At 40.2% G+C, this 9,719-nt stretch overlaps 1 protein-coding gene across 1 annotated transcript in view; it reads left to right on the top strand.

Annotated features, from left to right (window-relative positions):
- Positions 1-9,719, top strand: part of LOC144646393 (ubiquitin-protein ligase E3B-like) — a 195,084-nt gene that overhangs the window by 45,889 nt on the left and 139,476 nt on the right. The gene's annotated exons all lie outside the window — the stretch shown is intronic.

Here is a 9,719-nt window from a genome sequence, read left to right as displayed (position 1 = left end):
CTTCAAAACAATCGAAAATTTTCGTTGGATACATTTATACGGCGTCTTTTTACAATTTTAGTTGAAAGAAAACGGGTTTTGTTTTTAAAATACCCCCGACGGTGACTTGTAATCTTGGTTAACTTGAGTCGAAAAAGAAAGACCTGATAATGGATATAAACCAACGACAAAATCAACTCAATAGTTTTATTCAAAACTCGTTCGGTTATGTTTTGATATAGCGCTTAATTGAAATCTTATGAGCGGCCTTGTCGTGAATGAAAATAAAAACGACCAATATATTAAACTACAAGACGGTTCCTTGAATTGTTTATAATATTCCGTTTTCCGAAGTCGAAAAACCATCGGTACGTGTCTACGATGTTGTGAAGCACTGCTACGTTCGCGATTCGGTTTCCTAGGCTGTTATCTGTGAATTCTCAACTAAAATATTTTCCGGTTTGAGGTTTTATCAACTTCCGTAATAATTCAGTGATTAGGTGGCATCGTTCAAAGAATTTGTCGAAAGTAACCAGGAATATTCGGGTCGCTTAAGTTTTTTTTTGCTGTCTCATCCGGCACGCTCGGTCAGTCACCTATAAAACATATCTTTGTAATTGTTCTTTTTTCGAAGGTCGCTACTATCAAATGCGGGTGGTAAATTTTTTCGAGGATTCCAGCGTGATGAAAATAAACACAGAAACGCTTTTGCCGTTCCCCGGTCGAATAAAAAAAATACGTTTTAATTCACCATGTTGTAAGAAATCATTGCGATAATGCGAGAAAAACAAGTCCTTTTAGTTCAACTTTACTAAATGTTCGAGGCACATTTTAATGGTTGTTTTTGTGAGACAGGTAACTGATAGGAGGGGGGGCTGTGGTAAAAGGCTTTAAAGGAGGGGGGTAACCTAAATACCAAAAGTTGAGTTGTGACGAAGCGACTGAAGATTGCGCTGTATACTACCCCACAAATATTCGTCGGAGAGCCTCCCCGGGTTATAAGTACGGGGGGGGGGGGGGAGTTATAAGCCGGTCAACCCAACCATCGGCCCCTTTCATGCGAGATTAGCCGGTGGGTATTGTGTAAAAGTGCACCGTGGAAACTCTCATTTCAAAAAGTACTTTAATTAATTAATTTTTTCGGGTTTGCCAGCTTTTTTGTTCTTAATTTTTTTCTTGTGATCCATTGGACAATGTTTAGCTTTGTGTGAATTGATGAATCATTTAGCGGTGGATTTTGCATGTGTTTTATCTGCAAACTTCATCGTATCAGCTCTAAGAACAAAACTACACAGAGTAAAATAATAAAGATGGTACATTTTTTAAGCTCTGTGATAAATAATGAAGATTAATTTTTCAACAATGACACAAGAATGGACAAAGAAAAATTCTGAGTCCCCGACGGGAATCGAAGCCATGGCCTCCCAGATACGACCAGATACCGGTTGGGCGCTCTAACCAACTGAGCTACCAGAGACTCGTTGTGAGCTGGGCCATTTACTAGGTTGATATGTGACGCGCGTCCTGCATACTGCTATGGTCAGCAATGCCGAATTTATCAAGTGTGTAGTAATTGTTAATAAAGATGGTAAATTTTTTTAAGCTCGGTCAGATAAAAAATAAAGATGAATTTTTTCAACAATGACACGAGCATGGGACAAAGAAACATTCTGAGTCCTCGACGGGAATCAAACCCATGGCCTCCCAGATACCGGTTGGGCGTTCTATAAACCAACTGAGCTACGAGAGGCGCGTGTCACATATCAACCTAATGACCCAGCTCACCACGAGTCTCTCGTAGCTCAGTTGGTTAGAGCGCCCAACCGGTATCTGGGAGGCCATGGGTTCGATTCCCGTCGAGGACTCAGAATTTTTCTTTGTCCCATGCCCGTGTCATTGTTGAAAAATACATCTTCATTATTTCTCACCGAGCTCAAAATTTACCATCTTTATTATTTACTACATACATGCTTTATTTTTTCCGTTTTGCCGGCGTTGTTCTTCTTAATTTTTCCTGTGATCCATTGGACAATGTTTACCTGTGTTTGGATTCAATATCTTTTTTTGTTCAAAAACACTAATAGGATAGTCATATCAGTGGTTTATAATACGGCTGGGTTTTTTGTTTGAGTTTATTTTAATATGCATCAATTTTAGCATCAGTGTAAAATTTATAACTTAAAAACGTGCCAGTTTATATGAATGTATAAACAGCAAATAACAGTACTAATAAAGGTTACAGTTACTCTCATGGAGCAAACACGTCCTCGTCCACTGAAGGCTGCATTGGATAGCCTGCGAGCAGGCTCGGCTCACGTTTGGCCGGAATACATACTCTTTTCGCTCGCCGACTCCTTCTTGTTCTCTAGAAAAAAAAAAAAGGAAGGGGAAGAAAAAAAAAAAAAAAGAGTTTAAAAAAAAGAAAAAGGAAATTGCAGTAACGGGGTTGTTCGAGTTATCCGAGTTCGAGTTACAAGGGTTCTACTTATTTTTTCAGGCTGGCGCCCACTTCTCTCGCGATTCTTTTCCCGCTTTCATCGATCGAAGAAATTTTTTTCATTTAAAAAAAAGAGGGCTGTGGATAATCTACGTTCTCCCTACTTCGCCAGTCATATCGGGCGTATATTCTCAAACGTGAGTCTGCTCGCATGCCATTGGATAAGCCGACAGTTGGTACCAGCTACAGGTTATGGGCTGACGAGCCTTCAGGTGCGGCTGGTAACATAGATTCTTTCGCAAATGCTAGCTTCCCTCGTGGAACCAGAAACCGCACTAGGAAAGGCTACCCAAGGTACAACCCTTTGAAATTAACAATTTAAAAATCACGTTAGCACAGTATAGAATGAACTATTTGTTTTCATCCATAGCTGGAATTTTCCGACCAAGCATCTTTTTTTTTGTTTTTGTCGTTCGCATCGCATCTTAATTAATCTTTTCTAATCTGCAATCAACTAATCAAGGGTCATTTTTTTCGCGGCGCGAGGGAAAAAGGAACTTTTTTTGTTCCTCGTTCCTCCTACCACGAAAAAATAGAACGCCTGATCGCAGGTTAAATCTTTTCAGCCCTAACAATCCATGTTTATTTTCAATTTTTCATTCATTCGCTTTGTTCCGTGAAGTTTTCAACCTTACAAAACTTTTACTTCTAGAGTTTCCTTTAAAATTTGAAAGAAATATTGTACTTCAAAAAAATGACTTCAAATATCTTTGTTATAGTTCCTATAACTGACAAAAAAGGGGAATATGGCATATAAATGCCTGCGCTGTGTACCCAAAATATTTCATTTAATAACAATCGGGTCTTGACCCGAACGTCTGAGGACATGACAAGCGGCCCAAATATCACGAATATGCAAAATACATCAGCATCACGCAAGCAAGGTTTGAGCTCAAAACCAACAAGACTTTTTACCGGCGTTAAATAGTTAAATAACGAGGTTATATGAGAAATTGCCAATCTGAGTATAAACTTGAATCATCAGGAAGGAATGAAATAAAAATTTTTGTTCACCATTTAGTAACATCACATTGAAAGTAAAGTAACAAAACATTTCAGAAAGACATTTCAGTCCAAGTCTACAAGTTTATTGTTCGCCCCATTTCTTATTACAGAATAGTACTGGACTTAATCAGTCGGCAGGAGAACACAGCAAGTTTTCTTAAATGTTTCCTAGGGGATCATCCCGTTTTACATTTTAATTTTCTATTATACTGTTTTAAAACTGCTATCAACACAACAAATCTATTGATTTCGATACATTAAATGTTGCAAGCTGGTTATGTATTTTTGCTTGATTCAGTAAAATCAGTTTCACTTTTCTTATAAACTAAAAATCTGATTTTGAGTTTTTTGCCTCATCACATATATCATTCCACTTGTATAAGTGAAATGATTTTTAAAGCTCTTCGAGTTTTATCGTAAAGGGTTTGTCATTTATGTTTATGCAGAAGTCAGACAGTCAGACAACTGACTCGCTCCTATGTATCAATATGATCAATTCTACAATAAACGATATGGAAAATATGGCATGTGCTCACTGATTAATTCATGCGTTTTTTTACACAACTGATCTCAAGGCATTTTCTCGCTGGTGATGTTGAAGTTCCTAGGTTTTGGTCGTTTGATGCTTGCCGTATAGGTCGTATAGGCGCTCCACATAAGCAAAATAATGCAAGTAGGCCATGAGACCCCACGAGTCGGTAACCTTGCGAGCGTAGGTGGAAGAAGACCCTGCTTGCTTTGTATTAGTTGGACGTATCTCAACATTACTAAAATGTTTGTTGAGTGAATTGTTTACATAACAAGAGGGACGACTTCGCTCTAGAAACTATAAGCATACTCGATCGTTTTTTTCTTCTCTTCATTACAATTATTATCAAGCGCCGCAAAAGGCACCTTAATGCAAGCCTCAAAACAAGCCTGCACCGTAGAGGGAATTTTAACTTCTCTTGCATAGTATAAGATCTACAAATCTAGTTATTTGTAAGTGAGTACACTGGAACGGAATCGCTTCTAAATAAACTGTACAGTTGTTTGCAAAATAAGATCAAATCTAGCGTATTTTAAGTCACGCTCACACTGGAACGGTTAAAAGACCAGGCTAAGTTAGGAAAGGAAAAATTAACAGTACGAAACTCACTGAGCTGAATTTTTGCCATCATCATCACTTCCTAGAAGTAGCTCTCTGCTAGTTGATCGACTACCGTGGGAGCACATATCTAAGGACAACGAAACCAGCAACGCCTATAGTTGCAAGAAAGGCAATGTACTCGAGTATTTTCTCCCTATCGTCGGCTGAAGTCCCGGTCACATACTCCAATACTCTACCCCAAAAGGTTTCTTCTTGTTCCTTGTTCAGAGGAATCATTTGGGGGATCTCAGATGCATCCGCCGAAGCAGCAGCGCCCTGATTAGAACTAGCAGATTCGGCTGGTACTGGTAAGGCTCCGCGATCTGCAAAGGCCAACCGATGCCGGTTGATTAGGTACAAAGCTAAGGCGGAGGGGACATCCATTGCACAGAAACAGCTGGTCCATAGCTCAGAGAGCCAGTTCTCCGAAGTTGGCAGGCGAAGCTTTCGGTAATTTCCAACTGGAACTTTTGCAAGAGCACCAACTACTTGGGAATCGAGTCGAAGCTCGGTGCGTTGAAAACGATTAATCGCTTCTTCCCAGTTAAAATGCTCCTGTTTAAAGTAAGCTTCCTCGTCTCCTTCATCTGGGTCTTCAATCTTGTTGGCAAAGGTCAAAGCTATTACAGCTTTCTTCCAAACTTCCTTTCCAAAAACTCTTGTCAGCGTTCGAAAGGCCTTCTCGTCCGTTTCTGTAAATCGATTCTCGTCCATCCTGCTACAGTAGATCATGAGATCAAACCCCTGTTGTTTCACGTCTCTAAGGTACAAGTCTTCGTTTTGGACAGTGCGATCCTGAAGTCCTGGAGAATCCCACACAAGAACCTCGATACCATAACAAACAGTGCTATACGAGGTAACTCTGTCCGTACAACCTCCAAATCTTTCTCGACCTTCCTCTGCGACTTCTTTTCCGACAAGCGCATTGACAAGGCGGGATTTACCGACTCCAGTTTTACCGGTAATAAAAAAGGAGAGTTTATTTTGCGTTTTTCTGCGCAAACCACAAGCTAACGTTTTCTTAAGACTAGCAGGGTCGGAATTGGATAACTTCAACGCTTTGTTGTGTTCTTCCATATCTTGACTTCCTGCTTTGTACCCAGGAATCGCTTCGAACGTGTTAGGAGCGCTGGGAGTTGTGGGACTGTATTCTCGTCCCCATAGCCCTTTTCGTTTCTCTCAGCCAGCAAATTTGTCTTGAGCTCGTAAGATCAATAAACCTCTCTATCCCGTAGTTGGGTAAGAAAAAGGCGACAAATTTGAACCTCGGCCTTTCCCACAGGGAAGGCTATGTAAAAAGGACAGCCAGAAATGAATTTTGGTTGCCAGGTTAGTTTTCGCGCGAAAACATCATATCTTCACACGTGAGAATATAGAGGATAATACATGGTTGCGCGGAGATATGAAATTTATCTTCGAGTGTTCCGAAGATTTTCAAAATGTTGCCCGAAGGTCGTACGAATGTTTCCGAACATTTTCCGAAAATTTCCGAAGATTACCGAAGCGTTCCGAAGATTACCAAGAAGAACCGAAGATGTTTCGACATAATATCGATAAACTTTGGCTCATTGAGCATTGAAAAATGGAAACTCTTCGAACTGATTGGTTAAAAATGTTATCACACATGTGTGGATCATTTTTATCCACACATGTGTGTTACCATTTTTATCGATTTGCTACCACTCGCTATACCACTGCGGTTTATATAATATGTTATGGTGTCGCGGCTTCGCCGCTTGCTTGTGCGCGCTTTCAACCCCAACAAAACGTTACCGCCAGCTACGCAGGCTACCCTTCGCAGCGAAAGTGAAATGGTTTGGTATTTCATTGGTGTTTATACAATAAATAGAACATTACATGGTGAGCTCATTCGTGAAATATTTTTCAGCACTCGAAGAGAAATTTCGTATCTCCGCGCGGCCATGTAATATGTCGACTCACAAGGACTGGGAACTACCTGGAGCCCGTGACCAGCACTGGGAAGTACCGAAATCGCGAATTTGATTGGCTAAAAACGATATTGACCGCGGTCTACCCATTCAGGTCTTGCTGCACTATTTTAATCATGAAGTTTGAATAAGGGAAATGATAATATTGAAAGCGATTTGCGATGTTAAAACAGTCACTTTAGAGCTTTAACACCGAAAATTTGGTTTCAGGAGTAAAATTAGGCCCCCACTATTCTTACTATTTTACTTCAACAAGCAAAAGAGTCGAAAAAAAATCTTTATTTTTACAGGGTTACTCCATCAGCTTTACAATGAAACTGTTATCAATAGAGGTCCTCATAAAAAGTAACAAATAAAAGTAAAATCACATACAATATAAAAGAACTAAGATTTATAAGGAGGGGTCATAAATGGTCCCTCAAAATGTTGCAGTGCTCGCAATGCTCGCAAAATTTTAGGGGGTGCTCGTTTGCTCGTGCTCGCACATTTTTACAAGTGCTCGCATGCTCGGTTTTTAGTGGTGTAACTTTTTGAAAAGTGCTCGTTGCTCGCAAGGCTAACTTTTGTCAGTGCTCGTGCTCGCAAAGAAAAACGCTGTGCTCGCATGCTCGCAAATGCTCGCAAAGACCATTTGATACCCCTATAAGGTAAACTTACATCTGTACAAAAAGGAAAATTTAAAATTACATATTATTAATAAATAATAAAAATGTTTTTCGTGGCTTCTGTCCGTACTTTTGGCAGATGTAACAGATTAGCCTGCCTTGTCTATCTAAGTGCCACATTTCTATTGAAAGTAAAATGCTTTTTTAAAAAAATTGCGGCACTTTACGACTAACACATCTAAGGACTTGATTACAGACACAGACAAATGACCAATCTGAGTAAGAATTGGAACACATTTCATATTTGAAATTTATGTTCAGCCTTTTTAATTTTCCGCTCTGGTAATCAGCCTAAGAATGGTGTGACTTAAATTTGTCACTAAGTGCTTGACTCCACGGCAACCCCTCACGAACGCAGCCCAAATCTTCTTCCAAAACTTCTCCTCTTGTTCCTCGTTCAAAGGAATCTCTCTCGGGATGTCCCCAGGGTCGTCTTGGCTTTGATTCGTATCAGACTCGGGTATCAGCAATTGTTTGTCATCTTCACAAGAACAGCTGCTACGGCATGCGACTGCCGCACTGGATGGAGAATCAGCCGGAAATTTCAAGCGATCCTTGTTAATTCGGTACCAAGTTAACCCCGAGGAATCGCTCATCACGCTGTAACAGCTCATCCATAGCTCCGAGAGCCAGTTCTCACACGTTGGAAGGCGCAGTTTTTTGTAAGTTCCTGTCGGGACTACGGGAAGAACCCTGCAGCGCACATTGCAATCGATCCCAAGGTCACCGAGGATGTCATCGATCGCTTTGTCCCAGAAATATTTCTCGCCCATAAAGTAAGCTAGCTCGTCTTCTTCGTCAGGGTCCATGATTCTGTTAGCGAAGGTTAAGGCCACCACTGCATTCCTCCATAGGTCTTTTCCAAAACATGTTGTCATGGCCCGAATCGCGTTTTTATCTGGGTCATACAGCCGTGTCTCGGTCATACTAAGACACCCGGCCTGTCCAATCGATGAAAATCGATCATCGGAAACCAATCGATATAATCAATATAATCGATAAAAATCAATCGATTAATATCGATTGGTTCCATTAATCGATGAAAATCGATACTCACAATTCACGTCCTCTTAATTGTATCGATGTTAATCGATTTTATTGATTATTATCGGTTATAATAAATCAATGAACCATTTATCAATTCTTGCAACATTTTTAAGACGATACGTTATGCATCCTTTCACTAAGTTAGTAAAATCGAAGTTCTGCGAGTCAAACAAAGCACGAAATGAACGTACTAATAATAGAGGCTATTGTGAAGGGCTACCACGAGTGCCCATTCTGATAGAACTTAAATCGCCTTTTCATGATTAAACAAAATAAAAAGAGCTAGCATTGCCCAAGAGTGTTGTTATTTTGATAGAGTTCCCGGTAGAGTTGGATACCAGTGAAAGCTCCTGCGAACCTTTGATAGTTAAGCCCGGAGTGAAGTCAGTCTATACGTGGAAAAGGGGGAAATGGCCGGGTCTCTTCTTAATTGAAGAAGTCAAGTGTTTCGTAATTTTTACACATTTAGAGGAAAAGCAGCAATTGCACAACAGATCACTTTTTGTGAAGAGGAAAAAGTACAATAGGTTAGACTCAATTGCCAATGCCTAGCGAAAACGTATCTGAAATAATTATTAAACGATTGCAACTGACAATCGATATAATCGATAAAAATCGATGAAAATCGATACTCACAACTCTTTGGTTCATCGATTTTCATCGATTTCCAATATCAATCGATTAATTGCTATCGATTATTATCGATTACAATCGATTTTATCGATTATCGAATTCCATCGATTGGGCACGCCGGGTAAGACAGTAAATCATAACATCAAACCCTCTATCCAATTTGTTCTTCATGTCGGCGAGGTACAACCTTTCGTTGCAAGTTCCGTCTTGTAGCCCTGGTGAATCCCACACGACGACTTCAACGCCATAAATTACAGCGCGGTACGAGGCAACAATGTCTGTACAAGCTGTTTTGGGCCTCCCTTCTTGTGCAACTTGTTTTCCAACAAGAGCGTTCACGAGACGAGATTTTCCAACGCCAGTCTTACCCGTAACGAGAATAGAGAGAGAACTTTGGGTATTTTCCGAACACCATGCCGAATATGCGTGCTTAAGTGATTGTAGATCATCATTAGATAGCTTTTTAGCCATTCTCTCGTCGTTCTTTACATAGCAAGTTTCACGGTGCGGTAGTCATCTTGTAACGGATCTGTAACGAAATCGGCGAAGTGAAAGCGGAAGAGATATTGAAAGCTTGGGTCGAGTCCATTCTCGTCCCCATAGCCCTTTCGTTTCTCTTAGCCGGCTGGGCCTTGGCACGAGGAACAAGTGGCTCTGGGGACACATGATTTGATTGGGTAGTTTTTTAACAAAGAGAATTTTAATCTAGCCAATCAAATCAACCGTTGTAAAATCTCTTACAGCAAAGGGATTTTAAAACGGTTAATGCCAAATTCAAATTTCCTTTGTTAAAAGTTCTAGTCAATCAAATCATG

The sequence above is a fragment of the Oculina patagonica genome, chromosome 3 (assembly GCF_052425735.1).
Source record: "Oculina patagonica isolate OP01 chromosome 3, crgOcupat, whole genome shotgun sequence".
NCBI classification, from domain to species: Eukaryota; Metazoa; Cnidaria; class Anthozoa; order Scleractinia; family Oculinidae; genus Oculina; species Oculina patagonica.
The sequence above is the reverse complement of the archived record's forward strand: the minus strand, read 5'-3'. Positions and strand labels throughout refer to the sequence as shown.